This window comes from Hevea brasiliensis, chromosome 8 (genome assembly GCF_030052815.1).
Source record: "Hevea brasiliensis isolate MT/VB/25A 57/8 chromosome 8, ASM3005281v1, whole genome shotgun sequence".
In the NCBI taxonomy this organism is placed as follows: domain Eukaryota; kingdom Viridiplantae; phylum Streptophyta; class Magnoliopsida; order Malpighiales; family Euphorbiaceae; genus Hevea; species Hevea brasiliensis.
In genome coordinates this window covers 2468377-2484125 of record NC_079500.1, presented here as the reverse complement: position 1 = coordinate 2484125, position 15749 = coordinate 2468377, and positions in this window count along the sequence as shown.

Here is a 15749-nt window from a genome sequence, read left to right as displayed (position 1 = left end):
TAGGGATACAATATTGATTTAGACACCTTTGCCAAATTCTAAGTGTAAAGACCCTAAAAAGAGGGTCAAACATACTGCCCTGAAGTTGATTTTTGCCCTTATAGGACTGAGAGTCCAGGTTAATACATTGACCATAACTCACTATACCAAGCTTGAAAAATTATGAAATTGTACCTGGGAGTCCCTAAGACATAGAGGAACATATCTTGTGAAGGAACCTAAGTCTAAAAATGACAATAAAATGATCAAATGACTGGTCAAAGTTTATTGACTAGAAATTGTAAATTCTGGACAGCTTAGAGGCAAAGGGACCAGTTATGGTATTTTGACCATAACTTGAGTTCTATAAGTCCAAATTCAGTGATTCAAAAACTGAAATTCAAGTTTAAACATAGAGGAACAATTGTTATGAAGGAAGTGTGACTAAATAGACATCCTAACCTAGTCAAATTCCTAGATAAAGATAACACATCAACATGAACCTAAAGAAAGGTTCATGGGAAAATACTATATATGATAATTAAAATACTCATAAGGATAATTAAATATTAAAAATGATATGAATATGTAAATTGGGACTAATGTCCCATTAATATGAAATTAATGGTACCAATGAACAGTACTAGAAAATAGTAACAGTGAATAGTGCTAAAATAATTGAAAATGTTTGATTGCCCATAGTATACCTAGACTTATTTATTTAGTTTGGATAAATTGGTATACCAATTAGGGACCACAGATAGCAGTACTGCTTATAGAGCAAATCATGAACTGACAATATATGTCTGATATGATTGTTCTACAGGCTATATGCCTACTTCATCGCCATTGTGCCTACTTTATTTCTCGCTTTACAAGCTCGACAATGGTCTCGTGCCCGACACCGCCTCGTGGCTCGATGTATGTATACAGGGTAGACTTATGGCTGTCTAACCCGTGTACTCCCGTGTATCCAGCTTTTATAATTTGTTATAGGTTTCTTGGGCATTGATAATAATTAATTAATACTGAATATACAATAAGTAAACAGAAAAGACCCCAATAATTTTAATTGATTCCAAAGTGTAAAAAAAATGTAAAAGACCCAGAATTTATGATTTGTAAATATTATTTCAATTGTTTAATTATTATTATTATAAATTATGCACCACTAAGCGTTATGCTTAGCGCGTTGGTTTTCCATCGCGTAGGTACTGGAGATCGCCACAAGAGTATTCGGACAGAGTTCGACCAGATTCGCAACCGATCGAGTCACCTCATCGCCTTTTTGTATTTTGGTAGGGCCCATGTGTAGACTAGTATTTTGGTTCATTATGTCTAGTCATGATGTAATTACTAGTTTATGATGTATTTTATTTTGGACTTGAAATGAAAACTTATAATTTATTATCTATAAATTTTCATATGAATGCAATAGATGACACTTCATTTTGAGATCTCATAAATAGTTGTGAATGATATGATAAAAGAAAATATGATATGGAAATATGTGAGATGACTATGAATATGTTAACACGTGATAGTGGAACCCGCCAGATGCTAATAAAACAAAGGAGGATCTGTCCGGGTCTCCACAGAAATAAGATACATATATATAAAAAAAAAATTCTACACATAAATTACCTGATTTAAATGACATTAAAATTTACAATAGACATGACAAGACAAGATAGGGTGCTCCGGCACCGAATGTGGCACTTCTTGCTCGGCTATACAATAGACGGGTAAGGGGCGTCACATTTAGTGGTATCAGAGCAGAGGTTTAGGCGGTCCTAGACCTAGATAGATAGAAAGAAATAGTTGCATCACATGCATGGGCCTTTAAATAGAGTCGAGGTGACACTAATGCAGATCTGTTTCTTTGTCTGTTTTATAGGATCAATGGCATCTGATCCTTCAGAGCACAGACCTCCAGAACCGATAGAGGAGGAAGTAGAGAGTCACACAACTGCACTGCGTAGTCGTGGGCGCAGAGCGTGAGAGCAGAACCATCGTTGGGTACTTTAGTAAGGACACAGCAAGCCTTCCTAGAGCAAATGACTCAATTGCTCTGTCAGGTCACCAGAGCTATGCCACCACCTCCCCAGCCAGTATATAGGACCCCAGTAGAGAGAGTTAGAAATGATGAGCAGTTCAGGAGGGACAGGCAGCGCAAGAGAGGGTCTGGACCTGGCCAGTCCAGCGCAGTTGCTACAGAGAGCAAGAGACCCAGGGGGTCTGAGGGTCAGATTCAGAGCAGAGAACAGAGGCAGAGGTTCCAATTTACCCCGAGGAGAGGAGGTCAAACGGGTGTATCAATTGGCAATTCTGCGGGTCCTATAGCACGGAGATCAACCCCGATGCCAGTTTGTACACATTGTGGGAAGAACCACAGAGGAAAGTGTAGATTGCTAACGGGTGGATGTTTCAGATGTGGGTCCACAGAGCATTTTTTGAGAGATTGCCCACGGAGGAGTGCTCCCACAGCTCCACCACAGACTCAGAGGTCTGCCCCCACAGTACAGAGGGGTAGAAGACCAATGAGACCAGAGATAGCTGGTACATCACAGAGAGCTTCTGAGACTATAGAACAACCCGAGGTTGAAGTAGCACCCTGTGTGTACACTATGGCTCGAGAGGAGCCAGACCTGGTAGACGTTGTTAGAGGTACATTCTCTAATTATAATACCTTTAAGTATGTATTGATAGACCCTAACTATGTTCACCCCTATATATGCATTGTACCTCCTGTTGAAAGAGGATACCAATAGATGGGTCAGAAGATGACATACTTGTCACCAACCCTTTAGGTCACCAGATGATTGTAGATTATCAACCGAAAAGGATCGTGTTAAAGATAATAGATGGAAATGAGAAGGGGGCTGTATGTGAGATGAAAGAAGATGAGCACAGAATTGGTTGAAAAAAAAAAAAAAAGAGATAGTCTATTAAGATATACCGTGGTAACTATGCAATGCTCTTGATGTTTGTGCTGTAAGCTGTAGATTACGGTACCGACTTGGGACTATTGTGTAGAGCTACGTATTTACAATAGTAAATCGAGAAACGGATAAGATTGTAGAACTAGGATTAATAAGACAGACTAAAAAAAAAAAAGTAAAGTATTATAACACAAAAAGGTGAAAAGACAAGGAGATAGCGGTCCCTCGATTAATTACACTGTGTAAATTTCGAGGACGAAATTTTATTTAGAGGGGAAGAATTGTAACGTCCTCACCAAAGGTAGTCCGTACATTTTACTGTTCTGATGACTAATGTCTGTTCGGACAATTAAAATGTCTGGAACTACACTTAAACTATAGTGAGGAGGCATAAATTAATGAAATAAATATTAAAAAAAATGTAGGAAAAATCTTGAGAAAATAAAATAAAATTTAGAGAATTTATTTATTTGGTAAAAATATAATAAGAATAACCCAATATGCACCATGAAGGGCATTTTGGTCATTTCACCCATAGAGGTGAATTTTGACATAAATGTCAAATTAAAATTAGGAAATAAAATAAATAACATAAATTAAATTTATGAATTTGAATTTGAAAAATGAGAAGAGAAAGAAGAAGAAAAGAAAAAAAAAAGGAAAGAAAAGAAAAGAAAGGAAATAGATTTATGAAATTTAAAAACAATAAAGTACACATAAATGTATATATATAAATACCCACAAGAGACAAAACCCCACCAACCATCTTCTTTTTCCCTCTTCTCTCTCTCTCTCTCCTTGCCGTCCACCATGGGAGCTCTCTCCCTCCATTTTTGTCTTCCCTAAAGCTTGATTTTCCAAGCTTCCTCCTCTCCAAAACCCATAGACCCCTTCATTAAAAATTTAGCCCACTCCATAAGGAAGCCATTGATAGTGAAAAGAAGAAGAAAAGTTGAAGTTTAACAAGTTACCCAAGAGGTTAGTGCACTAATCCTTCTTTCTCTCTTTATTAAACATGAAAAGCATGTTTAGCTAAGCATAAATACCATTAAAACAAAAAGAAAATCTAGAGGAAAGAACCCTTGAATTTTTGGCAGCCATGGAACTTGAAGTTTATTGCTTTCAAGTGATGAAAAATGGTTCCATGAGAATGTGTAATTAGTTGAAATGTTTGGGTGTTTGATTGTGTAAATTTGAAACTTTGAAAACTAGGGTTTGTGTAAATGTTGAGGACTTTGTGTAAAATGTTGAAATTGACCTATTGGGATGAGATTGTTGCTTATAGAAGTGTATTGCATACAAATTGAAGTAAGGAAGTTGGTGGAGATTGAGTTTTGGAAGTGTTAATTTTCTGCAGGTTGTGTTTGTTGAGGGCAGTGTACATTTTAGGCCATAAATAAAATTGTGTGACCCCAATTGGTATGAGGCCAATTGGAGGTGAAACTAGACCCAAAATATCCCATTTTCCATGAAGAAACCATGCCCAAATTCTGTCCAAAACTTGAGCTAAATACTGCCCAAATTCGGATTTCCCTGCACCCAACCTAGAAAATGACCAAATGAACAGTACGTATTCATTTGGTCATAACTCTCTCTATACTGGTCCAAATGAGCTAAAATTTTACCCATGGAAATTTTAGACATAGGGCTACACTTTTCATGAAGACCACTTAACCCAGTTTTGCCTTTAACAAATTTAAATTATTAGCAAAATTTGGGTTACTGAAACTGCCAACCCAGAAAATGACCAAATGAATAGTACGTGTTCATTTGGTCATAACTCTCTCTATACTGGTCCAAATGACCTAAAATTTCACCCATGGAAAGTTTAGACATAGGGCTACACTTTTCATGAAGAGAACTTAACCCAATTTTGCCTTTAACCAATTCAAATTATTATCACAAGTTGGGTCACTGAAACTGCCAACCCAGAAAATGACCAAATGAACAGTACGTGTTCATTTGGTCATAACTCTATCTATACAGGTCCAAATGACCTAAAATTTCAACCATGGAAAGTTTAGACATAGGGCTACACTTTTCATGAGATCACTTAACCCAGTTTTGCCTTTAACCAATTCAAATTATTAGCACAAGTTGGGTCACTGAAACTGCCAACCCAGAAAATGACCAAATGAACAGTACATGTTCATTTGGTCATAACTCTCTCTATACTGGTCCAAATGACCTAAACTTTTACCAATGGAAAGTATAGACATAGGGATACACTTTTCATGAAGACCACTTAACCCAGTTTTGCTTTTAACCAAATCAAATTGTTAGCAAAAGTTGAGTCACTAAAACTGCCAACCCAGAAATTGTCCAAAATACTGTTCTTTTGGTATGCTTTACCAGTTTTGGCAAAAATGCCATAACTTGGTCTCCAAAGCTGCAAATTGAGTGAAACTAGTGCCAAAAGTTTTATAAGACATAGCACAACAATTTTTATGTTTTGACCAAGCTCTAGAAACCATTGCATCCTAGGGAAAATATTAGCCAAAATTAGGAATTGAAATCTAGAAAATGTTAAGTTGAACTCAGAATGCCATTTGATACCTGTGTGTTCATTTGGCCATAACTCCCACTAGGAAATTCCATTTGAGATTTGCCAATATGATCTAGAAACATGATACTTAGGGATACAATATTGATTTAGACACCTTTGCCAAATTCTAAGTGTAAAGACCCTAAAAAGAGGGTCAAACATACTGCCCTGAAGTTGATTTTTGCCCTTATAGGACTGAGAGTCCAGGTTAATACATTGACCATAACTCACTATACCAAGCTTGAAAAATTATGAAATTGTACCTGGGAGTCCCTAAGACATAGAGGAACATATCTTGTGAAGGAACCTAAGTCTAAAAATGACAATAAAATGATCAAATGACTGGTCAAAGTTTATTGACTAGAAATTGTAAATTCTGGACAGCTTAGAGGCAAAGGGACCAGTTATGGTATTTTGACCATAACTTGAGTTCTATAAGTCCAAATTCAGTGATTCAAAAACTGAAATTCAAGTTTAAACATAGAGGAACAATTGTTATGAAGGAAGTGTGACTAAATAGACATCCTAACCTAGTCAAATTCCTAGATAAAGATAACACATCAACATGAACCTAAAGAAAGGTTCATGGGAAAAATGCTATATATGATAATTAAAATACTCATAAGGATAATTAAATATTAAAAATGATATGAATATGTAAATTGGGACTAATGTCCCATTAATATGAAATTAATGGTACCAATGAACAGTACTAGAAAATAGTAATAGTGAATAGTGCTAAAATAATTAAAAATGTTTGATTGCCCATAGTATACCTAGACTTATTTATTTAGTTTGGATAAATTGGTATACCAATTAGGGACCACAGATAGCAGTACTGCTTATAGAGCAAATCATGAACTGACAATATATGTCTGATATGATTGTTCTACAGGCTATATGCCTACTTACTGGCCATTGTGCCTACTTTATTTCTGGCTTTACAAGCTCGACAATGGTCTCATGCCCGATACCGGCCTCGTGCTCGATGATGTATACATGGTAGACATATGGCTGTCTAACCCGTATACTCCCGTGTATCCAGCTTTTATAATTTGTTATAGGTTTCTTGGGCATTGATAATAATTAATTAATACTGAATATACAATAAGTAAACAGGAAAGACCCCAATAATTTTAATTGATTCCAAAGTGTAAAAAAATGTAAAAGACCCAGAATTTATGATTTGTAAATATTATTTCAATTGTTTAATTATTATTATTATAAATTATGCACCACTAAGCGTTATGCTTAGCGCGTTGGTTTTCCATCGCACAGGTACATCAAGATCACCGCCACAAGAGTATTCGGACAGAGTTCACCAGGATCCGCAACCGATCAGAGTCACCTCATCAGTCTTTTGTATTTTGGTAGGGCCCATGTGTAGACTAGTATTTTGGTTCATTATGTCTAGTCATGATGTAATTACTAGTTTATGATGTATTTTATTTTGGACTTGAAATGAAAACTTATAATTTATTATCTATAAATTTCCATATGAATGCAATAGATGACACTTCATTTTGAGATCTCATAAATAGTTGTGAATGATATGATAAAAGAAAATATGATATGGAAATATGTGAGATGACTATGAATATGTTAACACGTGATAGTGGAACCCGCCAGATGCTAATAAAACAGAGGAGGATCTGTCCGGGTCTCCACAGAAATAAGATATATATATATATATATATATATATATATATATATATATATATATATATATATATATATATAAATTCTACACATAAATTACCTGATTTAAATGACATTAAAATTTACAATAGACATGACAAGACAAGATAGGGTGCTCCGGCACCGAATGTGGCACTTCTTGCTCGGCTATACAATAGACGGGTAAGGGGCGTCACATTTAGTGGTATCAGAGCAGAGGTTTAGGCGGTCCTAGACCTAGATAGATAGAAAGAAATAGTTGCATCACATGCATGGGCCTTTAAATAGAGTCGAGGTGACACTAATGCAGATCTGTTTCTTTGTCTGTTTTATAGGATCGATGGCATCTGATCCTTCAGAGCACGGACCTCCAGAACCGATAGAGGAGGAAGTAGAGAGTCACGCACCTGCACCTGCGTGTAGTCAGGGGCGCAGTAGCAGTAGAGCAGAACCATCGTTGGGTACTTTAGTAAGGACACAGCAAGCCTTCCTAGAGCAAATGACTCAATTGCTCTGTCAGGTCACCAGAGCTATGCCACCACCTCCCCAGCCAGTATATAGGACCCCAGTAGAGAGAGTTAGAAATGATGAGCAGTTCAGGAGGGACAGGCAGTGCAAGAGAGGGTCCAACTGCCACCCAAATACAGCTTGCTACAGAGAGCAAGAGACCCAGGGGGTCTGAGGGTCAGATTCAGAGCAGAGAACAGAGGCAGAGGTTCCAATTTACCCCGAGGAGAGGAGGTCAAACCGGTGTATCAATTGGCAATTCTGCGGGTCCTATAGCACGGAGATCAACCCCGATGCCAGTTTGTACACATTGTGGGAAGAACCACAGAGGAAAGTGTAGATTGCTAACGGGTGGATGTTTCAGATGTGGGTCCACAGAGCATTTTTTTGAGAGATTGCCCACGGAGGAGTGCTCCCACAGCTCCACCATTGCACTCAGGTCCGCCCCACAGCATGAGAGGGTAGAAGACCAATGAGACCAGAGATACCGGTACATCACGAGAGCTTCGAGACTATAGAACAACCCGAGGTTGAAGTAGCACCCTGTGTGTACACTATGGCTCGAGAGGAGCCAGACCTGGTAGACGTTGTTAGAGGTACATTCTCTAATTATAATACCTTTAAGTATGTATTGATAGACCCTAACTATGTTCACCCCTATATATGCATTGTACCTCCTGTTGAAAGAGGATACCAATAGATGGGTCAGAAGATGACATACTTGTCACCAACCCTTTAGGTCACCAGATGATTGTAGATTATCAACCGAAAAGGATCGTGTTAAAGATAATAGATGGAAATGAGAAGGGGGCTGTATGTGAGATGAAAGAAGATGAGCACAGAATTGGTTGAAAAAAAAAAAAAGAGATAGTCTATTAGGATATACCGTGGTAACTATGCAATGCTCTTGATGTTTGTGCTGTAAGCTGTAGATTACAGTACCGACTTGGGACTATTGTGTAGAGCTACGTATTTCCAATAGTAAATCGAGAAAAGGATAAGATTGTAGAACTAGGATTAATATGACAGACTAAAAAAAAAAAAAAGTAAAGTATTATAACACAAAAAGGTGAAAAGACAAGGAGATAGCGGTCCCTCGATTAATTACACTGCGTAAATTTCGAGGACGAAATTTTATTTAGAGGGGAAGAATTGTAACGTCCTCACCAAAGGTAGTCCATACATTTTACTGTTTTGATGACTAATGTCTGTTCGGACAATTAAAATGTCTGAAACTACACTTAAACTATAGTGATGAGGCATAAATTAATGAAATAAATATTAAAAAAAATGTAGGAAAAATTTTGAGAAAATAAAATAAAATTTAGAGAATTTACTTATTTGGTACAAAAATAATAAAAATAACCCAATATGCACCATGAATGGCACTTTGGTCATTTCACCCATAGAGGTGAATTTTGACATAAATGTCAAATTAAAATTAGGAAATAAAATAAATAACATAAATTAATTTTATGAATTTGAATTTGAAAAATGAGAAGAGAAAGAAGAAGAAAAGAAAAAAAAAAGGAAAGAAAAGAAAAGAAAGGAAATAGATTTATGAAATTTAAAAACAATAAAGTACACATAAATGTATATATATAAATACCCACAAGAGACAAAACCCCACCAACCATCTTCTTCTTCCCTCTTCTCTCTCTCTCTCTCTCCTTGCCGTCCACCATGGGAGCTCTCTCCCTCCATTTTTGTCTTCCTTAAAGCTTGATTTTCCAAGCTTCCTCTCACCAAAACCCATAGACCCCTTCATTAAAAATTTAGCCCACTCCATAAGGAAGCCATTGATATTGAAAAGAAGAAGAAAAGTTGAAGTTTAACAAGTTACCCAAGAGGTTAGTGCACTAATCCCTCTTTTTCTCTTTATTAAACATGAAAAGCATGTTTAGCTAAGCATAAATACCATTAAAACAAAAAGAAAATCTAGAGGAAAGAACCCTTGAATTTTTGGCAGCCATGGAACTTGAAGTTTATTGCTTTCAAGTGATGAAAAATGGTTCCATGAGAATGTGTAATTAGTTGAAATGTTTGGGTGTTTGATTGTGTAAATTTGAAACTTTGAAAACTAGGGTTTGTGTAAATGTTGAGGACTTTGTGTAAAATGTTGAAATTGACCTATTGGGATGAGATTGTTGCTTATAGAAGTGTATTGCATACAAATTGAAGTAAGGAAGTTGGTGGAGATTGAGTTTTGGAAGTGTTAATTTTCTGCAGGTTGTGTTTGTTGAGGGCAGTGTACATTTTAGGCCATAAATAAAATTGTGTGACCCCAATTGGTATGAGGCCAATTGGAGGTGAAACTAGACCCAAAATATCCCATTTTCCATGAAGAAACCATGCTCAAATTCTGTCCAAAACTTGAGCTAAATACTGCCCAAATTCGGATTTCCCTGCACCCAACCCAGAAAATGACCAAATGAACAGTACGTATTCATTTGGTCATAACTCTCTCTATACTGGTCCAAATGAGCTAAAATTTTACCCATGGAAATTTTAGACATAGGGCTACACTTTTCATGAAGACCACTTAACCAAGTTTTGCCTTTAACAAATTCAAATTATTAGCAAAATTTGCGTCACTGAAACTGCCAACCCAGAAAATGACCAAATGAATAGTACGTGTTCATTTGGTCATAACTCTCTCTATACTGGTCCAAATGACCTAAAATTTCACCCATGGAAAGTTTAGACATAGGGCTACACTTTTCATGAGGAGCACTTAACCCAATTTTGCCTTTAACCAATTCAAATTATTAGCACAATTTGGGTCACTGAAATTGCCAACCCAGAAAATGACCAAATGAACAGTACGTGTTCATTTGGTCATAACTCTCTCTATACTGGTCTAAATGACCTAAAATTTCACCCATGGAAAGTTTAGACATAGGGCTACACTTTTCATGAAGACCACTTAACCCAGTTTTGCCTTTAACCAATTCAAATTATTAGCAAAAGTTGGGTAACTGAAACTGCCAACCCAGAAAATGACCAAATGAACAGTACATGTTCATTTGGTCATAACTCTCTCTATACTAGTCCAAATGACCTAAAATTTTACCAATGGAAAGTATAGACAGAGGGCTACACTTTTCATGAAGACCACTTAACCCAGTTTTGCTTTTAACCAAATCAAATTGTTAGCAAAAGTTGAGTCACTAAAACTGCCAACCCAGAAATTGTCCAAAATACTGTTCTTTTGGTATGCTTTACCAGTTTTGGAAAAAAAGCCATAACTTGGTCTCCAAAGCTGCAAATTGAGTGAAACTAGTGCCAAAAGTTTTATAAGACATAGCACAACAATTTTTATGTTTTGACCAAGCTCTAGAAACCATTGCATCCTAGGGAAAATATTAGCCAAAGTTAGGAATTGAAATCTAGAAAATATTAAGTTGAACTCAGAATGCCATTTGATACCTGTGTGTTCATTTGGCCATAACTCCCACTAGGAAATTCCATTTGAGATTTGCCAATATGATCTAGAAACATGATACTTAGGGATACAATATTGATTTAGACACCTTTGCCAAATTCTAAGTGTAAGGACCCTAAAAAGAGGGTCAAACATACTGCCCTGAAGTTGATTTTTGCCCTTATAGGACTGAGAGCCCAGGTTAATACATTGACCATAACTCACTATACCAAGCTTGAAAAATTATGAAATTGTACCTGGGAGTCCCTAAGACATAGAGGAACATATCTTGTGAAGGAACCTAAGTCTAAAAATGACAATAAAATGATCAAATGACTGGTCAAAGTTTATTGACTAGAAATTGTAAATTCTGGACAGCTTAGAGGCAAAGGGACCAGTTATGGTATTTTGACCATAACTTGAGTTCTATAAGTCCAAATTCAGTAATTCAAAAACTAAAATTCAAGTTTAAACATAGAGGAACAATTGTTATGAAGGAAGTGTGACTAAATAGACATCCTAACCTAGTCAAATTCCTAGATAAAGATAATACATCAACATGAACCTAAAGAAAGGTTCATGGGAAAAATGCTATATATGATAATTAAAATACTCATAAGGATAATTAAATATTAAAAATGATATGAATATGTAAATTGGGACTAATGTCCCATTAATATGAAATTAATGGTACCAATGAACAGTACTAGAAAATAGTAACAGTGAATAGTGCTAAAATAATTGAAAATGTTTGATTGCCCATAGTATACCTAGACTTATTTATTTAGTTTGGATAAATTGGTATACCAATTAGGGACCACAGATAGCAGTACTGCTTATAGAGCAAATCATGAACTGACAATATATGTCTGATATGATTGTTCTACAGGCTATATGCCTACTTACTGGCCATTGTGCCTACTTTATTTCTGGCTTTACAAGCCTGACAGTTGGTCTCGTGCCCGACAGCTGGCCTCGTGCCTGACAGATGTATACAGGGTAGACATATGGCTGTCTAACCCGTATACTCCCGTGTATCCAGCTTTTATAATTTGTTATAGGTTTCTTGGGCATTGATAATAATTAATTAATACTGAATATACAATAAGTAAACAGGAAAGACCCCAATAATTTTAATTGATTCCAAAGTGTAAAAAAAATGTAAAAGACCCAGAATTTATGATTTGTAAATATTATTTCAATTGTTTAATTATTATTATTATAAATTATGCACCACTAAGAGTTATGCTTAGCGCGTTGGTTTTCCATTGCGTAGGTACCGAAGATCAGCAGCCGCCACAATAGTATTCGGACAGAGTTCCGACCAAATCTGCAACCGATCAGAGTCACCTCATCAGTCTTTTGTATTTTGGTAGGGCCCATGTGTAGACTAGTATTTTGGTTCATTATGTCTAGTCATGATGTAATTACTAGTTTATGATGTATTTTTTTTTTACTTGAAATGAAAACTTATAATTTATTATCTATAAATTTCCATATGAATGCAATAGATGACACTTCATTTTGAGATCTCATAAATAGTTGTGAATGATATGATAAAAGAAAATATGATATGGAAATATGTGAGATGACTATGAATATGTTAACATGTGATAGTGGAACCCGCCAGATGCTAATAAAACAGAGGAGGATCTATCCAGGTCTCCACAGAAATAAGATATATATATATATATAAAAAAAAAATTCTACACATAAATTACCTGATTTAAATGACATTAAAATTTACACTAGACATGACAAGACAAGATAGGGTGCTCCGGCACCGAATGTGGCACTTCTTGCTCGGCTATACAATAGACGGGTAAGGGGCGTCACATTTAGTGGTATCAGAGCAGAGGTTTAGGCGGTCCTAGACCTAGATAGATAGAAAGAAATAGTTGCATCACATGCATGGGCCTTTAAATAGAGTCGAGGTGACACTAATGCAGATCTGTTTCTTTGTCTGTTTTATAGGATCGATGGCATCTGATCCTTCAGAGCACGGACCTCCAGAACCGATAGAGGAGGAAGTAGAGAGTCACGCACCTGCACCTGCGTGTAGTCGCGATGGCAGAGCAGAGAGTAGAACCATCGTTGGGTACTTTAGTAAGGACACAGCAAGCCTTCCTAGAGCAAATGACTCAATTGCTCTGTCAGGTCACCAGAGCTATGCCACCACCTCCCCAGCCAGTATATAGGACCCCAGTAGAGAGAGTTAGAAATGATGAGCAGCTGCAGCCCTGGCTTGGTTCTGCAGATGCTTACACCATTAGATTTTCTTCTGCTGGCATTTGTTTGGTTTTGTTACCTGCATTTTTGTTTACTTGACTTTTGTAATGCAACTTCATTGTTGTCTTGTTAGTTTGTTTTGTACCTTTCCCTCCAGTTTTTTTCACTTAGCATGCCATTGCCTAGGTTGGATGTAAAGGGGATGCCTATTGGCTGGGTTTAGTTTGGCGTTGACCATGCTTAGTTTTTCTTGGATTCAATTTATTAATAAAAAATTTTGCTTATAAAAAAAAAAAAGAAGCTTCCCTTTGCTTATCAAAAACAAAAATTGAAGTACAGTTTTAACGAGGTATTCACTAATTTTTTTGAATTTATAGATTTACATGGTCAATTATTTCCCACTTTTATTGCTATGCTATATATTGTCTGTTAAGCTTGCAAGTGCTTTTATTTGTTCCTTCATTTTTAATCTTATAATGAAAAGGAACATCTTCTAGTTAGCTGTAACCTTAAGCTCTTACTACTCTTAGTCTTATTAATTATAGGGGAATGGATGGATAGATCTCAAAAGTTTTTGTCACTCTTTGACCCTTCATTTTCCCTCTGTCTTTCTTCCATTTATGGTGTGATTTCTTCCTTTTCAAAATGAGATACTCACTGCTGTAATACCCAACAAGGATAAAGATGTTAAAGGTATTGTCTCACGCATACGACTTTAATGGATGATAGAGAGGATCAATATAGAAAACGTTCATCTATTCAGGTGTTCTTCTTATGATCCCTAACTAGATAGAAGTTTCATATTTTTTTTCATTATTTTCTCTCTAAAAGAAGAAATTAAAGCATTTTATTCTCTTTTTGCAAGCTTATTGACCCTCATCAAACTAGTAGTACTGTTGTCTCTCCTAGAAGGGAAGCGCATTGTGGTCCCTCTCAATATTCATCATAGGTGTAATAACTTGATGTCTTTACCAGACTAGATAGCCAATTTTACACATTGCTATCTTTAAAAGTCCATTACTTGTCATTATATGAAAGTGAATTTAATGATTTTTTTTCTAATTATTTTGCATATCTTCTCCTCCTAGGAGTTATAATTTTGATAGTTTAATACTCCTGTTGTCATTGCACATGCTAACAGCTGGAAAATGGAGAGGAGTGATGACCTGATCATACGATTTACATGTATGATAAGTAGAAGTTTGGAGCTAGTGCTTTCTTACTAAATTTGGGAATGTGAAAAAGAAGCAATTTGATGTGCTTCTTTAATTGTGTCCAGGCGTTGATCAAATGGTTGGTTCAACTTGTGGAGCAGCTCAATCATCTACGTGCTTATTGCTTAGGATATGATGGGAGCATACATGACATTTGCAAATTTAGTATGGTACAAGATGAAGGTCTAAGACATAAAGTATATGAGCTAGTCTGGATTTTAATACTGGCAACTGAAGATAGTTGCCAACTCTCTATCTGTGTGCTTATGAAAACTATCGTAATGTGCCAGTGAATGCAAACTTTTGATTTTGAATTCAACAAACCTGTTCATTGTCTACGTAAACTGTTGTAATGTAGCTATATTTTTCTTTTATTTGATTTGGTTCGACTGAGTTGAAACTAAAGACTTTACAAATTTTTGAAACAAATTTAATGTCAAAGGGAAAAAAGAAAAGCAAAGAAGCAAATACTAGGGGATTGCTCATTCTTTGTGTTTGCTCTGTTTGTTAATTATAAGAAAAAATTTGGTATCATGATTAAACAAAAATGGTGGGAATTTAAATTTTTTAATATTTACAGTTAGAGGGATCTTGAGTCAATTTGTATGCACTGAGATTAAGTTTATTCTTGAGTAATTTTATGATCACATTTTCACATCAACGGGTGTATTTAAGATAAACAATTCTAGAGCTGAGTTGAATTTTGATAAATAAAAAATGAGAGCTCTCATTTTTATTAATTGGACTAAATCTATTGGGTAGCAACCCAATTTATTATAACTTTGGTATTATTTATCCCTAATATGCATTTCTATGTGAAAATTTATTTTTCTTATTTGAATCAATGACAGTAAAAAAGAAATTTCCTTTTTTTTAAGGCTTATAACTTGAACTCAAGACCTTACAATTTTAAAATTATTATTTAAACATTATCTATATACTATCTTCCATTTTATCTTATATTTCAAATTTTAATAATTATATATTTTAAGATAAAATTATTTAGTTAAGTATTACTTAATAGTATTAATTATAACCAGAAAAAAATAATTAAAGTGAAATTTAAAATTATTATATTTATGAATTATATATGTCAAAAATTTTGAATATATATAATTATATATTATGATAATTTAGCATTACGAAAAATATGGTTTAAAACCAGAAAAAAAAAAAGAACTAGAAAGTTCAGATAAATAAAATAAGACTTTCTAACTAAGGATACTCGTTAA